General features: G+C 42.9%; 1 protein-coding gene across 2 annotated transcripts in view; it reads right to left on the bottom strand.

Annotated features, from left to right (window-relative positions):
* The window catches only part of RERE (arginine-glutamic acid dipeptide repeats), a 234,945-nt gene that overhangs the window by 86,063 nt on the left and 133,886 nt on the right, over nucleotides 1-14,996 (bottom strand). The gene's annotated exons all lie outside the window — the stretch shown is intronic.

Genomic DNA, 14,996 nt, shown 5'->3' with positions numbered 1-14,996 from the left:
ATAATAATAATAATAATAATAATAATAATAAATAAAAAGCCATATGCAGTCTCAACAATAGGTAATAAGAGTGCAGCGAGGGAGCAGGGGCCCAGTGATGGAGTAACCCAGTCATGTCACTTGTTCCTTATGAACGGACTGCTGGATCCCACAGAGTGGATGTCTGTAATGTGTGTAAGTGACAGGTGTACTCTCTAAGTGCCTTTGATAGCACATTCCGGATGGCGAGCTGAAAACGCGTTACGGCCATGACAAAGTAATTAGAAAATTACATTCTTGATTGCAGGAAATTGACAATTTCTTCAGGCAGTCCTCCACTAATCCCAGAGAAAACAGAGATGCCGTTTAGGAAAAAAAAAAAAAAAAAAAAAAAACCCGCCTGAGCTCACAATGCAGAAGAAGCCACATTAATAACATGAGCTCCGAGTAACTAATAAATCCTACAAGGTTTCCTAGCAATGCTGAGCCTGGCTAAAGCCTCCTGATAACCGAGCAGGACAACTCCGACTTTCCACAAAAGGGCAGATCAGCCGTAGACATGTTGAAGGCTGGTGACAGATTTACATGCTGTTCTCCAGCCAGCTCCACATTCTTCTTCTAAACATTTTAATAACACCAACATTCAGCCCCCCGGGGGAGATTAAAAGATCCCGGCTACATCTGTACAATATCTTTATGGCTGTTTGCAAAAGCAGGAACGTTCTTGGGTCTGAGGGTCGCGGCTATGATGTCGCTGTTGTACCCCCGCTATTTATTCACCGCAAGCGCCATAAAGAAGTAGACCCTGTGTGTGTCCCCCCCGAACACTGGCGCTCTGTGCGAAAGAGCGATCCGTGCACCTGTGTTTATAAAAATCGCCCTGGCTTGGCAGTGGCGATGGAAAGGAAGGGCAAGCACGAAAAGTACGTCTAAATAATTAATTCAGGAAGGGAAAGCAGATTCTGTTGTAAAACCTTTCAGAAAAATCAAACCACCCTGTAAGCGCTTTATTGATGTTTAGACACAGGCTTATGCCTCCTGAAAAGGGAGATTAAAAGTTGCATTATGAATGACTAGAGGAAGGGTATAATCCATCAGGTACATTACACAAGACTACGCCGCTATATAGCCGCTCTGCCTGGACTGACAAAGCGGGACATTGCACTGGATACACAAGAGCGGGGCGGGGAAGGTGCTTATGGGGTAGTCGTATCTATCCCGGCCACTAATAATGGAGGGGGGGACGAGACGTACAGGGCTCTCAAGAGGGAGTAAAGCTGGGTACTATAGTCAAGGTAAGAGGCGCTAGATGATCCAGCGACAGTCGCGCAAAATTTAGATGTGGATATATACAATATAAATATTAGGTTTTAGATTGGCAGGGCTCTGACAAAGGATCCGTGCTGATCAGCTGTTTGCAGAGGCGGCCTCTTAACTACTTACCAAGCACAGTGCCCTACATTTATATAGTGGCTGTTCTTGGTATTGCAAGTCAGACCATTCACGGGAACGAATCTCGATGGCAAGTAGGCCAAGCGACCCATGAACCTGCCAGCACATGTCCTGGGGAGAAGTATTGGCCCGCAGGAAACACCGCTAATATGTGGGGTGTCGGATCCACGCTGACTTTAAATTATATCCTAGCCTAAGGATAAATCACCCAGATATAAAAGAAAGATATATCACCCCTTAAAAAAATCCTGTTATGAGGATTTAGGCTCTCAAACCACTAAGAAGCTGTAATACAAGACTGTAAATAGGCCGACAGGGATGCCTTTGTATACCAGGGCCAATGCAGGATTGGTGTTATCTATAGAGGTGTTCTCTTCTATTGCAATCCTGTCTGTGATGTAAATGAGGTGACTACTGCAAAGAAACCACTACAGATTTGGCAAGAGTCTGTCTATTATTAGGCTTAGGGCGGGTTCACACCTGCGCCCGATCTCCACTTTGCAGGTTCCCATCTTCTGCCCTTGAAACAGTCAGTGTCCGCCCGTGAGCGTCTTCTGGTCTCATTGGCAAAACCGTTTTTTGTTTGTTTATTTGTTAGTTTTAACCTGACACAAAGTCCTGCATGTCCGATTTTGTGTCCGGTTTAAAAAAAACAGGCAGAAGATGCTCACGGGCGGACACTGACTACCGGGTTTCCGTCTCTTGTCCAGTTTCTCGGGCAGAAGACAGAAACCTGCAAAGCGGAGACCGGGTGCAGGTGTGAACCCGCCCTTACTGGCCAGAGCAATATTGCAGATTCTATAATATTATATCCTGCAATATATAATATATATAAAAAATGATATATTGAAGGATACATCCATGTCTGGATATGTCTTTGCAGACAGTCCTCCAGCTGGGAATGCTAGGAGACTTTAGCTCTAAAGCTTACAAATATGTGAACCCCAGCTCCAGAGTATAATAGATGGGATATATGTATACACTTACACAACTATTGAATGTTACATAGTAGGCTGTACAAGGGTGACTGGAGCGCAGTCATGTGCTTCAAGTCTTGGAACGTCACAGCTCAATAACTATTATATACGTCCTTGTATTGTTCTCTTTTCTCTGGTTGCTAAAAATGTGTTTGCATTTGATACTTGGGCAACCAAACCGCCCCAGTTAAGTATATATGTACACTTCTATGTACACTATACTTCCTGTATACGGACTTATCCACAGGCTGATGATAACTCGCCTGCTGTGCAATAGTGCTGATAAATTTCCACCAGTGCCAATGGACACATGCCAAACATCCTATACAAATAGCCGGGACACACAAGTACTACAATAAGACACATCAGGCCATTGGTCTTAGCCTTAGTCTAGTGGGATCCCTAAATTTCCGTGTCCAATACAACGCTGCCACATTAGAGCTGCAAATAAAACTATATAAGACGCGCTAATAAGACAAGGGAGATCTCCAGTGATCTGTGGTGTACACCCCACACCATGTGTAACCTCCTGTATATTCCTTTCCTCTCCTCGTTTCTTGCTCAGTACATGGAAATGCTTTCATTCCTGCCTTCTTAAATTTAACGGAGCACAACCCATCGGGGAGTCACAAAGCGGTGCAGGTGGTATCTACGGTCTTATCCTTTCCGTAGGAGGCACGGGAAACCAGAAGATCAGAAGTAATATGTCACAGAGGACACCTGGACGGCCGAGGGGCATCCTCCTCTGGAGATAAGTCGCTGTTTATCCACTGGAATTGCAGGAGCTTAAATTATTTAGGCATGAAAAGGGCAATGTGGGGACCTCCAGGTGATAACACTACCAGTCCCGCACGCTGGATTTCCTGCATTAGGATCACTCTATAAAATGGTCTTGGCCCTTATATACGGGATATTCAAAGCCGGCAAGTGTCCTGGATTCACCAGTATGTGGGGTGACGGACTCTTACTATTGTACTTACCTATGGATTATGGGTCAAGATGTTACAAGAAGGCAGGGAAGACTTATAGCGACATAAATAACTATATGTCTTTTTATTACTGATGCTAGTGCACCTCTCCGTTGTTCTGTTCCATCGAATGGTGTGGGTTCTGGCAACACATGGAGTACCATGGACCCCACTGACTATACAGTGGTCCATCATTTTAAACCAGACACTGGCAGGGGAAAAAGTGGTCCGTGCAGGACGTTTGTTCTCCACCAATTTTTAAGCAGACACTGATGGAGTCTTTGGTCCAAATGTGAACTTAGGCTCGGGTAACATCTGCGTTTGGGCCATTCCCTTCTCTGCATGAAAGGTGCAAAGAAAAAAGCGCTACAAGCTGCACTTCTCCCTCCGCATCTTTTGTGTGGAAACCACATGGACTCCATTATAGTCTGTGGGGTCTTGCGGGATTCCTAAGGGAATGCTTCCAATATTCAATGCATTTAACCCCTTAGTGTTCAGCCGATTACACACATTCTTATGCCAGCGAGGTATTCGATCGAATACTACTCGCTCAACACTACAGCACATCCATTAGTATAACTATTATGGCTCTGTGGGAAGAATATGCAAATCTGTATTCTATGATGTAATTAGGGAGTCAGTGCCTCAGTCATGCACACCAATAGAGGGCGCTGACTGAGGATGTGCAAGTCTGTCTTCCATGATGTAATTAGGAAGTCAGAGCCTCAGTCATGCACACCAATAGAGGGCGCTCACTGAGGATGTGCAAGTCTGTCTTCCATGATCTTCCATGATGAAATAAGGAAGTCAGAGCCTCAGTAATGCAGCCCAATAGGTGGCGCTCCCTTTAACATCATGCCCGACCTTCTCAGAAACCTTTGTTTGCAATGATGTTGGGATTTCACCAGGTATTATGGCTCTATAATAAACGCAAGCCATGATGCTTAGTGTGGAAAAACCCAAAGTAACGCTGCGGTCCACCATAATCTTCCTTACACATCTGCAGGTTAGAGATTTACGCTCTTGACCGTCCTTGTAGACATCTGTATACCCTGTCGCTTCCAGACACTATAAAACACAGGCAAGGAGTAATAGCAGATGTCAAACAACAGGATCCCAGCTCTGGTTTCTCAGGAACTCTTTGGAAAGTATAAGAAGCACTGTGTAACAAGGCAAATAATAAAAAAGAAAAAAAAAATTCTTAAAAAAGTGGAGAAGCTGGATAACACATGCTGCTTGCTAAACCTACTTAGCTTTTCAAAAATGCAAACCCGAAATTTCGAGGGAATAAAAACTAGTCGAGAACCAACATGTCATTCAAGAAGCCATAAAATCCCACAGCCTTGGCTCTGACAACAAGGCGAATATCAGAAAATCTGTAGGATGTGAGGAGAAGTCGTGCTGGCGGAGTGACCTGCATATTGTGCTTGGAAGCAGCTTGTGCTCTGCCGCTCTGTAATTTGTACTTAAGGCTTGCATGTCACACAGCTGTTTGTGCTTCTTTAGCAAGGCTCCGGCTGCATGCCTTCCAACAAGCGCTCAGACAGCCTGCCCTTCCTCTCCACCCCCTGCAGATTTACACCACAAAGCAGGACAGACAGGGTCATTAGAGGTAATAATGCATTGCAAATCAAGGTTCCCCATCCCTGCGCAACCATTTCATATCCAGATTTTTTTTTTTTTTTTTTTTTGCACAAACCTGCCAGCCAGGTTGGGCCCGGCGCATCCACCTGCGCCACGTAACGCGGATGATAATGTAATCAATGCTATTCCACATAAGCAAAATTAACCAAACAGAATGGTCTATTACCCCTGGCATATTCCAGAAAGGAACGTTAATGATACTGTCTGAAAACCTGTAATCAATTTCTTTTCCACGGCAGCTCTATCATTATGCCGTGTTCGATCTGTGTGCCGACGGGGATTTATTAAATCTCACAATGCAGTGGAGCCTGCGCCAATTGGATCTGGCTCCAGCGGCTTTCAGAACACATAACCGGGATGATTATTTTCTAGCAAACTTACAGGGAAAAAAAAAAAAAAAAAAAAAAGGGAAAAAAACCTTGCAAATAAAATAGGAGAAAAAAAATAAAACACTGCAGGGATCTTGTATTAAGGCGACCAGAAGCTAGGCATTGATATTTTTCGCACTTGTGTTTGTCGCACTTTGTATTGTCAGGTCTTATAATAATTTTATAATGGGTTAATTCCGAAGCCGCGAGACTAATCCATAAAAAAAGAAGAATGCCATCCCTATCACTTCTGAGCTGTCCGTGGAGGATTCACCTTTATAGATGTTAACTACTGACACTGGATTTATTTCCCAATCCTCATGAAACAGGAGACCTTTTCACAAATCTGTCTGGACTCAGTTGTGTCACGTCCAATGTCCAGGTCTCACAAGGTGTTTTGTCCATACATTAGTGAATATCATTAAAAGATATTAGTTATAATCTGTAAAGTGATTTCTCATGCCCTATCTGAGAGAAGAAGAGATATACATGTCTATATGATAGAGGGGAGAAGCTGAGCTCTGTGATATATAGGGTTATATGATAAGAGGAGAGAAGCTGAGCTCTGTGATATATAGGGTTATATGATAAGAGGAGAGAAGCTGAGCTCTGTGATATATAGGGTTATATGATAGAGGAGAGAAGCTGAGCTATGTGATATATAGGATTATATGATAGAGGAGAGAAGCTGAGCTCTATGATATATAGGGTTATATGATAGAGGAGAGAACCTGAGCTCTGTAATATATAGGGATATATGATAGAGGAGAGAAGCTGAGCTATGTGATATATAGGATTATATGATAGAGGAGAGAAGCTGAGCTCTATGATATATAGGGTTATATGATAGAGGAGAGAAGCTGAGCTCTATGATATATAGGGTATATGATAGAGGAGAGAAGCTGAACTCTGTGATATATAGGGTTATATGATAGAGGAGAGAAGCTGAGCTCTGTGATATATAGGGTTATATGATATAGGGAGAGAAGCTGAGCTCTGTGATATATAGGGTTATATGATAGAGGAGAGAAGCTGAGCTCTGTGATATATAGGGTTATATGATAGAGGAGAGAAGCTGAGCTCTGTGATATATAGGGTTATATGATAGAGAAGAGAAGCTGAGCTCTGTGATATATAGGGTTATATGATAGAGGAGAGAAGCTGAGCTATGTGATATATAGGGTTATATGATAGAGAAGAGAAGCTGAGCTCTGTGATATATAGGGTTATATGATAGAGAAGAGAAGCTGAGCTCTGTGAAATATAGGGTTATATGATAGAGGAGAGAAGCTGAGCTATGTGATATATAGGGTTATATGATAGAGAAGAGAAGCTGAGCTCTGTGATATATAGGGTTATATGATAGAGGAGAGAAGCTGAGCTCTGTGATATATAGGGTTATATGATAGAGGAGAGAAGCTGAGCTCTGTGATATATACTTCTAAACACTGGGTTGGTAGTACCAAAGTAAATTAGTAACACAGGGAAGGGTACTCCTAACAAAAAAATCGCTAAAACATAACTTTTATTACTAAATCTAAAATCTAGGGACTCGGTCCCATCTGTAAGTGAAATTGAACCACACCAAGGGTGGGAGTGGTGCACTCTTTCAATTCCCAGCCCTAAGTTCACACTCAATAATTCAAGTGGGGGAGGAGCCGCAATAAACCCCAAAAAATAGCTCTGTGTTATTGACTGCAGTGCAACAACGGCGATATTCTAACACTAGAGCTTCATATAGGGGCGCTACTCCATATCCCTAATGACACTCTGTTATGACTACATACATTCACAGCTTTGACTGAAGTGGTCGGTCACGTATGCATAATAGCATCCGACATACATTATAGCTCTCGATCATGAGCCTAAGTTGTTACAATTATATCCCCTTAAGTGTCTCAAAGCTGTTGCTCCGTTGAGGGCTTTATATCTCAGCCCCTAGATTAAGGGAGCCCTCTTTAGGTAGGGAGATTGCTTACAAGATTGCATGAGTCATATCTATCCACTCCGGCAGTATTCACATGCAGGAGTGGGCTACATATATAGATAATTCCCTCTCTACGCGTTTCGTTTCATTTCAAACTCTTCAGGAGAGTGATGTTTAAATAATAAGTAGAGCGTCACAAAAAAAATAAATAATTTATTTTTTTTGTGACGCTCTACTTATTATTTAAACATCACTCTCCTGAAGAGTTTGAAATGAAACGAAACGCGTAGAGAGGGAATTATCTATATATGTAGCCCACTCCTGCATGTGAATACTGCCGGAGTGGATAGATATGACTCATGCAATCTTGTAAGCAATCTCCCTACCTAAAGAGGGCTCCCTTAATCTAGGGGCTGAGATATAAAGCCCTCAACGGAGCAACAGCTTTGAGACACTTAAGGGGATATAATTGTAACAACTTAGGCTCATGATCGAGAGCTATAATGTATGTCGGATGCTATTATGCATACGTGACCGACCACTTCAGTCAAAGCTGTGAATGTATGTAGTCATAACAGAGTGTCATTAGGGATATGGAGTAGCGCCCCTATATGAAGCTCTAGTGTTAGAATATCGCCGTTGTTGCACTGCAGTCAATAACACAGAGCTATTTTTTGGGGTTTATTGCGGCTCCTCCCCCACTTGAATTATTGAGTGTGAACTTAGGGCTGGGAATTGAAAGAGTGCACCACTCCCACCCTTGGTGTGGTTCAATTTCACTTACAGATGGGACCGAGTCCCTAGATTTTAGATTTAGTAATAAAAGTTATGTTTTAGCGATTTTTTTGTTAGGAGTACCCTTCCCTGTGTTACTCTGTGATATATAGGGTTATATGATAGAGAAGAGAAGCTGAGCTCTGTGATATATAGGGTTATATGATAGAGGAGAGAAGCTGAGCTATGTGATATATAGGGTTATATGATAGAGGAGAGAAGCTGAGCTCTGTGATATATAGGGTTATATGATAGAGAAGAGAAGCTGAGCTCTGTGATATATAGGGTTATATGATAGAGGAGAGAAGCTGAGCTCTATGATATATAGGGTTATATGATAGAGGAGAGAAGCTGAGCTATGTGATATATAGGATTATATGATAGAGGAGAGAAGCTGAGCTCTGTGATATATAGGGTTATATGATAGAAGAGAGAAGCTGAGCTCTGTGATATATAGGGTTATATGATAGAGGAGAGAAGCTGAGCTCTGTGATATATAGGGTTATATGATAGAGGAGAGAAGCTGAGCTCTGTGATATATAGTGTTATATGATGGATGAGAGAGGAGCTGAGCTCCTAGAACTCCTATCAGAATTTATTCTGCTTATTAATGCAGAAATCCAAGTCCCCTATCTATCTATCTATCTATCTATCTATCTATCTATCTATCTATCTATCTATCTATCTATCTATCTATCTATCCCCAAACACCATAGAGATCATCTATTTACTCTAAGTTCCTAATAAGGTGTCACAATACAGGACAACCCTTTTACCCTTTTATTAACTATGTAAAACAGTGACAACATGAGAGTTTTGACATCTGCCGCCAGAATAGTGGGGCCCCTTCCATACCTGTTAGATGGGTCAGGACAGATTCTTCTAGTGTCTGACCGCCTTTCCGCTCCATAGACACTTTCTAGGTGTATTGGCTACTTGGCCCTGGGGATCTGTCCAGTCCTGATGTAGATCAATATATAATCAGCACAAACCCTATAATGGCCCTTCACACCTATTTTGCATTTTAATAAAGAGCCATTTAAATGATCAACCAATGTCTCCGGTATCCGATGTGGTAAAAATCAATAGCGTTCCCCTTGTACAGTACAGGACCATCTGCGATTTATTAGCCTCCTACAGATTCCTTCTCCAAACACATTTAGGAGATCATTTGTAAGCAGACTTGTAGCGGTTGTCGCGAGACATTTACATTTCTAAGCAGGAGAAGTCAGTGCTACAAAGTTAATCACACTAATTAATTCCGGATAGACGGCACAAGACACGACGCAGAAAGGGCTCGCCGCAGCACAACAGCTCCGCAGAGCCTCGGACAGGGACTGGCAACCATCAATAATAGAGATAAATCACATTATCCGTGACAGATGGGGCCCAGAGTGATGGGTGACATTGTCTGGTGACGATATCAGAGTTTGGCAGCGTTGACGACGTTTGCGAAGCGGAAAAAAAAATAACCAGGTTGTACAAAAAATAGCGCTGCTATAATATAATAAGGTCATTGGTGGATTCTGTAGAATAAATGGAAAAATTATATAGCAAACGCCATATGTGTATACGCCATTAAGCCTCACGCACAAGGACATAACGTGTCTGGATTTTCTGGACCATATTAAAGTGGCAAATTCCATCTCAATCATGGATCAGATGACCTAATATACAACATCACACAGATCAATGAGGTCTTAAGTTTGGATCCACAGACTTGAAGACGGAATAGTGTTTTTGGCTGTAAAAAGGTCCGGAAAATCCAGATACGTTACAGCTGTGTGCCAATGCATTTTCTGAAAAACAGCCTCGCTAGGTTCACATCTGCCTCGGGATCTCTGTAGGCTCTGCTGAAAAACAGTGGAGAGAAAAGTCCTTTGCAGAGGACGTTTCTCTCTAGTCGGAATCCGTATAAAATTGTCAGAAACCTGATGGAGACCCAGAAGACCCTATTATAGTCTATGGGGGCTAGCCCAGTGCTTGAGTGAATAGAAACAGGGGATGGGCAAGGTGAATATTACTCCGCACAGAGAACTAAATGATCCTGAAGTTTTCCTTCTTCTGTTCCTTAGCTGCTATGGACTCCTAGTATATCTTCTCTTCTCAGCATATGGGTGTCTACTTCCGTAACATATTACTGTGTATTATCCTGTATCTGTATTACTATGCTGCTGTAACATTGAAATTTCCCCACTGTGGGACTATTAAAGGATTATCTTATCTTATTACTCTTATTTCTCTTTTTAGGCTGAAGCCCCACATTGCGGAAACTCAGCTTTTTTGTTGCAGATTTTTTTCACGTTTTTTTGAGCCAAAGTCAGGAGTGGGTTGAGCAGAAGGGGGAAGTATAAGAACTTTAAGTTCCCATTCCTTTTATAGCCATTCTTAGCCATGCGAATGCCATGCCCACTTTGCGGAAAAAAACGCAGCGCGGACACACTGCGATTTGCAAAGCCGTTGCGGCTTTGCAAATCTCAGCATGTCAATTATATCTACAGAAACGCCGGCGGCTTTCCCGTAGATATAATGGGAAGAGAAAGTCTGCGGAGGAAAACTCTGAACTTTCTCTTAAAAGCGCTGCGGAAAGAACCGGAATCCGATTACACAGCGGTTTTTCCCGAAGCGTTTTATCACTGCGTTTACAGCCCGTGGGGCCTTAGCCTTAAGCTGTTTTTTCAGAACTTTACTTTGGCTAAACATTTTGGGTAATTTTCCAAATGCTTTCCAGGTTGATCAAAAAGTTCCTGTACATATCACTATGTACAGAAATGTTTGCATGACACCTAGTATGGCGGTATATTGGGTCTGTATTCTGCCATAGTGGAAAATGGATGTACAGTAAATAAATATGAAGCCTCCTTGGCAACCTTAATAAAGCTGCTCCTTCTCCTCCTCCTACAGGGGCACAAGTAAGGGGAGTAGGACCCCTTTTATTACCCAAAGCCATTTCTTTGCCTAGACAACCCGCACTATGAACAACTGCCCAAATACTACATTGTGATCAAAAACTTTCTGTATGTAAACTATATATAGGAATTTTTGAGCAATTTTATGCAGCAGGACAAGAAGCCCCCTTGGCCCCGTGCTCTTATTACAGGTGTCCCTCCAATTCCAAAGGCAGCACCATATGCAGGATATATACTCAAAAATTGCCAAAAAAAAAAAAAAAAACCCACAAACTTCACCCCCCCCCCCTTCCCCCCCAAAACCATCATATGATAAATCCCCATCCTCACTACAATAAATGGATAAGAAAATGACAAATTTGCAGGAACGGCGATGACGCTTTGCGATAAAGAATATTATATCCTACGCCTGCTAATGCTTTAAGGTAAAATAAAAGAATAAATATTACCATAAGAAAACATCAGGCTCTGCGAACACAATGCCCGCGGTGACAGAGATATTATACGTTTTCAGCTGCGTTTAATAGATATAACCTGCAAAACAATGTCGTTTTTATGGCTCCTGCGTGCGTCATGTTCACCGCAGGAGCTCAAACCACATGGCCGTAATTATAGGCGCGAAGGAGAACGCACGTGCTGGGTAACATCACGTATTCGCAAAAATGACATTAATAAACCAGTGCTTGGGAAGAAGTAATGGTATAGAGGAAAGAAGGAGCACTTGAGATTCTGTGCGGCTTATAAGACATTCAGTCCTTTTGTACAGAGCAGCGGATCTGATAATGGGAAGAAAAGTACCATTATGACCCAGATTCAAAGGCTGGCTGGAGCATGGCGGGCACAAGGCGAAGTAAAAGCTCGTAGGAGTGCGAGGCCTGTACGCCGGCTGTCTCTGGTGGTGCCGCATCAGTGCACCGCACGCGCTCCGGAGGAAGTTTTGGGAGTAGATGGTGACATCACTTCAGCTTATGCAGGGTATAAGCAGCTGCTTCCAGCACATCACGTATGTACAAGACTAGTCTGACATCCGGCTCCCTCACCTCATCTGTGTTATATACAGCGGCGGCCGCCATATTTCACAGTAATGGACACTCATGTGACCCATTTAAGGATCCGAACGATGGACATCATTCAATACAATAAATCTGTCCCAACAATCTCAGGGTCTCTTCTCACCCATTTGACTGGCAAACCCTAAACTAGCTGACTGAGGCCCTATTCACATGGCCGCCATGAAAATCCAATGGGAAAAACATCCATTCTTCAAGGCCGATTCGCATCCACGTGGAACCCATTTTCATGGATCCTTTGTATTTATGAAAAAAGCCAAAAATAATCAACCAATAAAAATAATCAAAAACAATCAACCAATCATGGTTGATAGAAAAAACATTAATAGGATTACATCGATTTTACCATTAAAGTCTGTCATACTGTCAAACCCCATTTGTGTGAAAACAACCTAAATGAAATGTACGGGGTCACCACAATAAGACCACATTTTACTGCACACCCCATTATGAGGGGTTTATAGCGATAACCATATTGCTTCCCCTTAGGACATGATGACATCATCAGATTGCAGGGGTATGACTCTTGGCCCCTGCTGATCAGCTATTTGGACATGTTAAAACTCAACATGCACGGCCCGCTCTTCATCTGACATATGGCGAACAAATGTCGGCCAAGAAATTTGTGTAAATTACATATTTGGCCAACCTATGCCCAATGCTTATGGCCAGAAATAAAGGGGTCTTCCAGCCCCAAATGGATTTTTCATACTGATGACCTATCTACAGGATCTGATCTGAGGAGGTTCAACAACCAAACCTGCCTTGAGGCGCCATACACTAAGAGGGAGTGCATGCCGTCTGCTCCTGCTTAAGTAATAACGTGGGTGCTGCAGCTCCCTCCACTGTATAGTGGTGGTTCTGGGGAACTGCAGTTCTGCTTCTATGTTACTGACTGCACGTGCTCCCTTGTCCACTGCAGCAGCATCTGGTGTTTTACCTGATCCGTGCGGGGTCCGGGTGCCGATCACCACAGATCAGATACTGATGACCTATCCTGTGACTAGATCAGCATGAAAAATCCATTTGGACCCTGAAAATCCTTCTAGATCGCTACCATGTATATGAGGCACATGGACATACTCAATTGCCTATATTTCCATAAGAAGATTGCCTTTACAGGCCACCGTACATGCGCTAAGAATTCTGGGGAAAGAATATGCAAATGATCTCCTTAATGATAAATGTTCCAGTGCCCCCATTACAGGAGATCTCAGACAAAGTGGAAATTACTTGCTCAGGATTTGGCCCTTGCCTTTCTATAAAAGGTGACACATTTTGCCCAATTCTGCAATGCAAGAACACACATAAAGCTGGAGGTGTAATATGAACATCCAGGGATCATGAACTTTCCATCTCATCTCGAGTATCCTGAGAAGTGACCACTGGAAGAAGCCGCATAAAATTAATCTAGCGGAGAATTTGCTTCTTCCATCTCTAGATCCCAATAATAATCTTAATCAGATGACTGCATGCCGCTTCATTACCCAAGCCCACCGTCCCACTGGGCACATCGACAAGAATTACTGCCCTACAGATGTCGCAGATCGTGTCGTAAACATGCCCAGAAACACACCTTTATAGCCAGATCCCATAATGCCTCTAAGCTGGGGGGCAGCATTAAGAGGGCACTAAATCAGAGGCTGAGCGCAACCCGCGTCTCGTGCCGCCGACAGGTATCTGTGTGCACTGATTCATGTTGTTTTGCAGACAGCCCTAATGCACGGAGCAAAACCAATACTGACAACAAAAGAGTCGGCCTTTATTGCCGTTAATATCCCTGAGCAATTATGGGAACTCAGCAGGAAATTCTGCCTAGAATGGAAACCTTCACATTGTAATTCACGATTTCTCCGCTGCTTCTGCAGTAACTCCCAATGTACCCGCTAATGTGTACAATAGTACAATACAGGCAAAGGCTTTATTACACCGGGCATGAATAACACAACAAGGCTGCACTCAAAACCAGCAAAAAAACAAGGGCAATCTAATATGTGGAGGAAGATCCTATGGAAACGGTGGGGGAGATAATACCGTACAAAGACACATCTGTTCCTCAGGGCATGCTGTATATACGGTATGTCTAATGGATCAAAAGTGTGTGTGTGTATAGATATATATATATATAAAATCTACCTCTAGAAAATGGGATTGTAATACTGGTTATTACCTAATAACATTAGATCGGTGTGGGCACCCAGCACCCACAACAATCAGCTGTCTGTCGGGGTCAAAGTCACCTGTTCACCAGCACAGTGCCTTTCATTCTGTAGTGGCTGTGCCTGGTACTGCAGCTTACTACACTTCTATCCTAATCACATTAATGGGAAAGAGTTATAAGTAGTACCAGGCGCAGTCAACTACAAAACGTATGAGCGGTGTGCAGTCATACAAAGGCTGCAGTACTTACTCAAATCCCACGGTATTATCAGGCGACAAAACAGACCCCTCCCAAAATCGGAAAAGCCCTTAATATATTGTATCTGAAAACCACTGTAACCGAGGCCAAATACAAAGCGCTATTGTGTGGGAAATAGGGATACTAGTGCTTATACCATTGTGTAAACCCAATGGAGCAATATCATAAAACAGAGAAAAATAAAGACATCGGACAAATTTTCAGACGGGTAAGAAGATCTCATTTTCGGTTGAATCTGCGAAACTATGAGAGTCTACGACAAGCTTGACCATTAGATCTTGCAACTGGCTGCACTATCTCCGATAAGAGGAGGATGAGGGTCAGGACATGTGCGGGCGCTTACAATGACTCATTTGTGATGTCTGCCGGTGATAAGACGACTAAGACAGGATGGTCGCTGACTAATATGACATTAGTCATGATGAATGGACGTAGGAAACATTACAGGAGCGTTCTCTGCAGTGCGTCTGCTCCATACATTAACATGGCAACTGAATATAGTCCCACAG

Source organism: Leptodactylus fuscus, chromosome 6, assembly GCF_031893055.1.
Source record: "Leptodactylus fuscus isolate aLepFus1 chromosome 6, aLepFus1.hap2, whole genome shotgun sequence".
Lineage (NCBI taxonomy): Eukaryota > Metazoa > Chordata > Amphibia > Anura > Leptodactylidae > Leptodactylus > Leptodactylus fuscus.
The sequence above is the reverse complement of the archived record's forward strand: the minus strand, read 5'-3'. Positions and strand labels throughout refer to the sequence as shown.